This window comes from Taurulus bubalis (genome assembly GCF_910589615.1).
Source record: "Taurulus bubalis genome assembly, chromosome: 16".
In the NCBI taxonomy this organism is placed as follows: domain Eukaryota; kingdom Metazoa; phylum Chordata; class Actinopteri; order Perciformes; family Cottidae; genus Taurulus; species Taurulus bubalis.
In genome coordinates, this window is record NC_136604.1 from 16440266 (window position 1) to 16449426 (window position 9161).

Below are 9161 nucleotides of genomic sequence, written 5' to 3' on the forward strand. Positions count from 1 at the left end.
AATAAGGTCCAGAGTGAATTTCCCAAAATGGCAAAAATATTTCAGCTGCATTCAGTAACTTAACATTTTAACAATAAGGATTTAAAAATACACTTATGGGACCTGATTTTGAGGAAGCATCTCGGGGCACAGCACCACGATCATACAGTGCACCAATACCTCCCACCTCAGCGGTCCATCCAGCTGCTCCACTGCACTTTGGGTTTAAGCCCCCAGATGTGTTTTCTTCCCAATAGTTACTGAACTTATCAGGCTCTGACATGGGTGTGTTGTCGCTGTCACGGTGCTGGTCCTTCCCTCTGTTGGCACGGAGGTGGAGAGTTGCGTTGTTTGTCGAGATGTGCTCAGAAATTCAATTTCACAGCTCTGTCTCAGCTGAGAGCTGGAGGAGCATAAGGAGAGAGGGGACAGTAATTGAAAGGCAGTGGAGCTCATCCCGTGTCCTCCTCTTCTACTTTTATTCCTTTTGTCTACATCTCTCTTATATTTGTGTGGGCATTTGTGTTAGCCCTCTTTAATGTCGCACACTGAGAAATGGTCATTTGTGGACACTCCATGTAATTATCTACAAACTAATGTATTATAAACATAGATGATGGTGCTCTCTCTCATTTTGTCCTCGCTTTTGTAGCCATACAACAGAAAACTGCCGCATATTTGTCCAAAAATGTGGTTTGATGTCTACCTTGCTTTGAATCAAAGCTCTTTACTGAAATCAATGATTGAATTATCTGTGCGACAGCAGAAATAATCATTTTAGCCACATGAAAGAACTTCAATATGCATGGGAAGGTACATTGTCATCCCAGTTAATTTAGATTTTGGTACACATCTTTCTTAAAGTTTGAAACGGGTGGTGATAAAACTGAGCAATTAAAATAGAAACAATAAACGTTGTATATGCAGTATCCAGGTTGACGCTGTGAAAAGATGAGACGAGGATCCGCAGGTTTTTCCTCAAATTCACTGTCAATGGCCCAAATCCAGTTGGCATTGTAGGATTATATTATAACATAATAACTTTTTTAACATGTAAATTATTTCAGCCATCAAAAGCATAAAAAAAGAACATAGCATCTGAAATGAAAATTAATTACACATTTTATAAAAGTCTTTTTGTACTCATCTAGGCATGGGCTCTCTCTGCATTGTGTCACAGGAGTGTGAACCAACAGGGGCTTTTAGTTCATATAACTAGGTCTGAATGAATGTTTTGGCTGTGATTTTGGCAAGAGACGAGAGAGGGGGAGACGGAGAGAGAGGGAGAGTCACACTGCATAATTCAGAAGGGATGGGAGATTATGCACCATCTGTGTCCATATCCCAGTGGCCCTGTCAGAATTGATCCCCAACCCTTGACCTTTTCAGATACTCTGGGTGTTTTCCACCCGCTAGCCCGTCGTGCGCGGTGTGTTAGCGTGCAGCCATGTGGGTGTTTGTATTTCTGTGTGTTTTGAGCATGAGTCAGCCTGCTGCTCGCTAACCTTTCCACCGGATTACAACGTGCAGGTCAGATACACGCAACTTTTTTTGGTCTTTATTTTGTTGTCACTCAAATTAAAGGTCAAGCAATTCTGCTAGAATGTCTGATATTGCTGAAATACACTACGCAAATAGGTCATATGAAGTTAAATGAAAAGTATAGAACTTTTTTGGGTAATGCAGTTTTTTCGCTTTCTTGCAGAGAGTTAGATGAGAATACTTATTCCACTACATGTGGTAAATATTAATCTAAACTCAGCATGCGGTTATTTTAGCAGTTAAAGACTAAAGACTGGAAGGAGGGGGAAACTGCTAGCGTACCGCGGCGTGCCACCACTGTGACGCAACCAGCGGTGACTTCATAAAGTCACTGCATGTGGTCAAGGAAAAGCACAATACACTTTTATAGCACATCAATTAGTGAGCTTTACTGAGTATTCTTCAGTGAGCTTTTGAACAGGCAGGCTAAACTATACAAGAACCTTTTTTCTCTTTATTTAAGGGTTATTTGAGGGTCAGATGAGAAGATCACAATATTATCACATCTGTACGCTAAGAAGGTGGAGCCAGCCTTGTTTTACACTTTTTTTTTGTACTGAATAAACACAAAAGATACAATGTAGTGCTGGTGGGCAGATCATGTTACCATTTAGACCAGCCTTTATGCTAAGCTAAGCTAACCACCTGCCAGCTCCATCTTATATGTATTGTACAGATATGAGAGGCTTATGGATCCTCTTATATAACCTTTGGCAGGAGAACGAAAAAGTGTATTTAGTTTTCGGTAAAACTGTCTGGCTTTAGGTTTCCTTAAAGCTATTTATCTTTCTTTCATCTTTACAATTCCAAGCGTCCATTAAAGGTGTTGTGCAACACAACAACAACCTGATCCTGTGTGCGCTGTGGCCATGAGAAACTGTTTAAACAGAACATTGTTGCAGGCCTATAGAGAACTCTACGGCGCTCGATAGAGTGAAGGCTGCTGTAGGTGCGTTGCTTTGATCTGAGCCTGCTGATCATTAAAGTATGCAGTCTGCAAGGGCACACCGTTAGCTTTCCTTTACATCATACCACCAACATCAGCTTGCACTATTCTGTGGATAGAATAGGTAATAACACCACCACACACAGGTGGTGGTGTTATTACCTCTTCTATCCACAACATTGTGATGATGATGATGAACGAGGTGACTAATCATGTTCTTCGCGTTACCCGCACACTTAATTTCCATGAGATAGGTGTTGCAAACTATCTCGTCCTAATCAAGTTTGTTCATCCCATCAGTGTTACCCAATCTAAAATGGACCCAACTTCTGATTAAAAGTATGCCTCTCTGTCTCTCTTCAGTGCTTTCTTCAGTCCACCATTGAGCTACATTTGTATTTTTTAAGGCATATTGGTTAACTTGCTGTCATCCAAACATACTTAATATCAAGGCGAAAAAAAAATAAACACAATAGCCATATTGATTGTATGCCCCATTGCATTTTGATACTGTGGTGAAGAACTTTATGTCGCAAACGACATCTCAAAGATGAAGTTTTTGCTTTCTGATTCCTGCAGTCATTAAAATGTTGTGGCTTATTTACCATGCTGCCTCCATTTATTCGTCCATCTGCAGGAGCACGACCTGTAAGGTGTGTTCAGGTGAAAATACCACTCTGTTTTCACTCTCATGTTCCCATTGCAGATTGGCACAAGCCAATCAGAAGCAACTCACTTTCTCGCTCTCTCTCCTGCTATTAACAGACCATGTTTGATGGTCTCATACCAGTGTTTCAGAATACAGCTCCTGACCGTTAGTAGAGGATTGTGAACGGAACAAAGCACTGACCTTTAGATTCTGATTTAGCTTTTTTAATAAATCTATTTCCTCTGGAGAAGATGTACCTTTGGCTCAGGGAATCTCTGCATACCCTTTTACCTCCATCCAATCTGTACATTGATGTGACATGTTGGGTTAAAGGGCAAAATAAACTATTTTTGTGTTTCTGAATACTAAAGTTTAGTGTGTTCAGGGTACATGACAATTAATGCAATATTAAAGTATATGATACTTGATGTTTTCCATCTGTATTGTATATTATTTCTGTCTCTCTTTCATGTGTTGTGAAATACAGCTAGAGGTCCTTTGTTGAACTGGGCGCAGCCTTAACATAAGCACAGTTGAACGCCTCTGAGGGAGCAAATCGTCTGCGTGATGAGCTTGAACTAAATGACTATCTCACTGTAATTCTAGCCAAGGTTGGGATGCTTGAATACAAAAGTACGACATGAAAGGCCGGGAGCCGCGTCTCTCACACATCAAAGAGCAGACAGGCGAATGACACCGAGCTTTCCTCTGATCCTCAAGGAGTCAAGAATGGGAATGAGTGGTTGACAGGGCTCCTTAAGTTGCTAAGCCTCGCCGCCCGAGCGATTCTCCCGCCTCCTCTCTCTCTCTCCTCTCTCATTCTTAGCTTGTATGATTTTATCTTTCGTTTGATTGACTTCAGAATCTTTTTTTTCTCCGTGCGTCACAGCTGGCTGAGAAGTTTAGGCCGTTAAGGGTTAGTATTGATGTAATGAGACCAAATTGTTTCGCTTTCATGGTGCCCTTGAAACTTAGTGAGGTTGCACCGCTTGATGCCCGTACGTATACAAGAGTAGGGGAAAAAAATTGCATGGCCAGTCGGACAAATTTAAGGGCACTGTGTGTGTGTGTGTGTGTGTGTGTGTGTGTGTGTGTGTGTGTGTGTGTGTGTGTGTGTGTGTGTGTGTGTTTGTGTGTGTTTGAATTTGTGGGATAGGTAACGCTAATGTGTTGTAAACTCCTTCTTGATTGTGATTAATTAGATGACGAGAAGTGTGCGCTGACAAGCTGCTTATTCTGATTAGAGAGATCGGCTTCCTGTGAGAAGCAGAACTAACGAGGCTCGTGAACCTCAACACCAAGCTTTCTTAACCCATCTGCATCTTGTCTGCACTCTCTTCCCACGGCTTTACTTTTCTGTCACACCCTTTATAAAGCAGTAGCTTTGTTATCTGACATTTTATCAATTGCTCTCATCCAGCATTAGCTTTTATTAGGAGTTGTGTTTCTGACCTCCTGACAAATGTAAGTTGAACATTCACACTCCTTTTAGCTCTGTTTTAGTCTCCATCAACATTTGACATAAATATATGTATTAGCAGGTAATGAGGTGTTTATTCAAGCTTTTTTGCTGAAATAGCTTGTTGGCCTGAAAATCAAAACAATTAGCCATTGTTTAATGAAAAATAATACCCCAGTACCCAGAATCATAGTACAATAACCAGGTGCTAAGCTAAGCCAGGTGCTTAGCTTACTGTTGAATCCTGATTATCTTCATGCATGCAACACACGACTGAACACACCGTTTCTATTCTAAAATGATTTTAATTGTCTTTCTTTCTCACACTTGAAATAGTTAACAGCATCACAACCCATGTGAAAACATTCAGGTTCATAACTGTATGTGGGGTTCCCACTATAACATGTTAAAATGCTTTGACACACTTTTTTCTCATAGGTGGAGTATAAAAGGGTTGTGTTCGATGCTGCAGGCTGTATTTTAACAATTAGTGTTGGACATTTGTACATAGAGGAAGCATTATCCTAAAATATGACTAGACGGTGCTTTGCAGAATGACATCTATTAAAAAGTTGGACCACTTGGACCTTTAAATCACCGCTGTTCGAACACTTAAATTATAAATTATTCCATGTACCACCATATTAAAACAAAATTGCTTTGTGGTTTCTCGGGTTCAACGGTGGGATTACCTAAATTACAAGTGGATTAAATATTGACAGAATGATTAATGATGAGTCTTTTTCTAATATTTCCAGTACAAATAAAGAGCTATGTGAGTGTGCAATGGTCACAGACAATAGGGGGATTTAAGATTTTCCTAATTAAGAGGAAAATACAGTTTATTTGTGTGTATTTGTCCCTGCATGTGTGTGCATCCTTCCCTATCGGACTTGTATAATCCTCCTCCCTTCCTGCTGCCTTCAACCTCCTGGCAGGTGTTCAGCTTGATTTCAAGCCAGGGAAGTGAAGACAATTTAAAAAAAAATTAACGAAGCTACAAACAATAAAATAATCATTGCATTCCAGTTGGACAATAATTCATATTGAAGGTTCAGAAGAAGCATCCCTTTTTCTTTGAAGTGGGTTGCTCTAAGGACCGTACCTTTCAATTTTGGTCACATCTATGGTGCTCAGCGCTCAATGCACCGATGCACAATGATACTTTTTTTTCTCCTTTATCTGGAAAGATCAGACTTCCTTTTTAGAAAATAAATAAAAAAGGATTTCCTGAATAAAAATAAGTTGAATTCCGTCATGAAGATAATCGCAGCAGATGGCTTGGCTCCTCTGCAAATGTGTACATTTGAGTTAAAGTGGATTTACCCGGTACTGTTTTGCTGAATATAGCTTTTCCCTCTGTGAAGGAAGGCTTTCTCAGCTGAAGATGTCGAGCTCATCTGTTTCCCACAGATGGCTTGTCAGTCATTCAGTCTCCAACTCACCAGAGATCCAAAATTCCTCTGTAAGTTTTGCTTATAGCGTCTCTAGATCTCTCTCTGAGTCATCACAACTCTCTGTGTTTCTCTCTGATTATGGATATATCTCCAAGGGCTCATGGCTGTCTTCTATTGTCTCCATTGATGGGTGATGGACACAGCATCCTTGCTGGCTCAATGACATGCAAACACACAAACAGACTCACACACGACTGTGTATAGGCTTAAGAAGCTGTTCGCCTTTATATAACGATAATTGCCCTAGCAACAACACAGTATGTGATAAAAAAAAAAAAATGCATTACACGTTAATACTGTAATTTTAATGTTGGAAACACAGGAATCATATATGCATTGTCTTCCATTATTAGTGCAAGTCAGACAGGTAATCAAGGGGCTGTCTCCATGAGCTCTCTCCTCATTAGCTCTCATTAGTGCGTTCCTCTCCACTCCACTACTTCCATGATCCAGATTATCTGAGGATCTGAAGTCGGGTCTACAAGAACACAGACTTCTTAGAAAAGCAGCAACAGACCTCATTTATCAAGTGAACATGCAGCCAGATTTTATTATTGCACTTTACCGAGATAATTAGTATTTATGAAGGAGGTTTTTTTATTCTAAATGAGGTATCCACTGTATTAAAATCCGTGGCCTCTTGACCTTGAAAGACAGGAAAGACTTCAGCAGTCACATTTAAATAGAGCACCGCTGATTTAACAAGTTTAGTTGGCAAGCATGCGGCGTCCCACTCAGCCTGTGAAACAGTTGCATTATCTCAGCTTGGGCTTCACGGGGACTCCAATGTTTTAACAGGCAGACTGCAGTTCAAGCTGGGGGTGTGGAGTTTGATTGACAGGCATTAACCAGCCACGGGGTTGGCTTTTGAGTTGCATTATGGGACTTGTAGGATCCAGTGAGCTTGACCCGTAATTAGGGACTAAAGGTCAGGATATCTCTGCTAGTTTGATTCTGTGTATTCTTTTTCAAATCTGTCTGTTGTTAGTCTCCTAATTTTATGGATGTGTATTATTTAATTGCATATTTCTAAAACGTTGGTCAGTTAAGTGTACGTCAAAGCTGTAGGAATGTTTTCTTTTTGCCTACAGATTTAAACAATACATTAAGCGAAAGGATAGTTTCAAGTCTTTGAACAATACTCACCTGCACATTTGTACATTGAAACAGTTTGCTGTGGCATATCTTCCAACATTCTTTGCTGAGCTATATATATATATATATATATATATATATATATATATATATATATATATATATATATATATATATATATATATATATATATATATATGTATATAGGTGGAGGAATAGTTAGAAGAGGGAATATTGTACTACAAACTCAATAACTGCGTCCAGTTGGAACAAGCACCAATAACTCTTTTCATGTACATGTTGGCATGTGAGTGCTGTTAGAAAACAGACTTGAGAAAATGTGCACCTTTAATACTGTGTTCATTTTCAGGCAGATATATACGCTAATCAGAACACACATGTTAGACCCCAAACTTACCAATAAAGCTTTGTGAGCCTATACAACTCAGCACGTGTCATCCTGAAAATGAACAAACCGGAGGTCTTAAAGGCTGAGTGTTTGTACAACTCAGCACTACTGGTTTATGTGCATACAGGCAGCAATCCTCCAGATAACGCAATCCTGTCGATGTAACTGTCACTGTCAAGACATGATACAGGCCTCCAGTACAGAATGTGTCAATGCAATGGATGCAGGTAGAGGCAACGGTGTCCCTTTTGAAGATGACATGTATTTTTCAATGACTGTTCAGTGGCTTTTTTTATATGGTCGCAGTTTATATTGTAACATGTATGCGTTTTAGTTTTAGCAAATCATTCTATTGTTTGTGCAAAATTACCAATCTTTAAATATCTCATTGAAGATAATCCAGGGAAGCTAAAAAAGCATGCATTGATGCTTTTAAAAGTGTTATATGTTTATATTTCTCGTTGTTATTTACACATCACTGTATCACTGAATCACCAAGGCAAGGCAAGGCAAGTTTATTTGTATTGCACATTTCAACAACAAGGCGATTCAAAGTGCTTCACATAAAACCATTAAAAGAAAATCAAAACATAATGCAGATTTAAAAACAGTTAAGAAAACATTAAAACAGTCAAAAAGCAAAATAAAAGTAGAAAAAGCAACATAAAAAATAAAAGTTGAATAAAAGTTGCAGTGCAGTTTAAGAAATAAAATGCAGTAGTGAGATGCAGTAATTGAACCTGGATCAAATAAAGGCAGCAGCAAACAGAAAAATCTTCAATGTGGACTTAAAGGAGCCGAGGGTCTCAGCAGACCTGCAGCTTTCAGGGACCTTCTTCCAGATGTGTGGAGCAGAAAAGCTCAACGCTGCTTCTCCATGTTTAGTTCTGACTCTTGGAACAGAAAGTAGACCCGTCCCAGACGACCTGAGGGGACGGGATGGTTCATAAGGTAGCAGCAGATCACAAACATACTCAGGCCCTAAACCATTCAGTGCTTTATAAACCAGCAGCAGGATTTTAAAGTCAATTCTTTGTTTGACAGGAAGCCAGTGCAAAGACCTCAGCACTGGAGTGATGTGATCCACTTTCCTGGTCTTAGTGAGGACTCGAGCTGCAGCGTTCTGAATCAGCTGCAGCTTTCTGATTGGCTTTTTACAGAGGCCTGTGAACACACCGTTACAGTAGTCAAGTCTACTGAAGATAAATGCATGGACAAGTTTCTCCAGATCCTGTTGAGACATAAGTCCTCTAACCCTTGATATATTCTTCAGGTGATAGTAGGCTGATTTTGTAATTGTCTTGATATGGCTGTTCAGGTTGAGGTCTGAATTCAAAACTACACCTAGATTTCTAGCTTGGTTTGAGGTTTTTAACATTAGTGATTGAAGCTGAGCGCTGACTTTCAATCGTTCGTCCTTGGGACCAAAAACAATTACTTCTGTTTTATCTTGATTTAATTGAAGAACATTCTGGCACATCCAGTTATTGATTTCTTCAATGCATTTAGCCAGCCCTTGTATGGGACAATAGTCCCCTGGTGATATAGTTATGTAGAGTTGTGTGTCATCTGCATAATTATGATAACACACTTTGTTGTTTTTCACCACACCCAAAACACAAAAT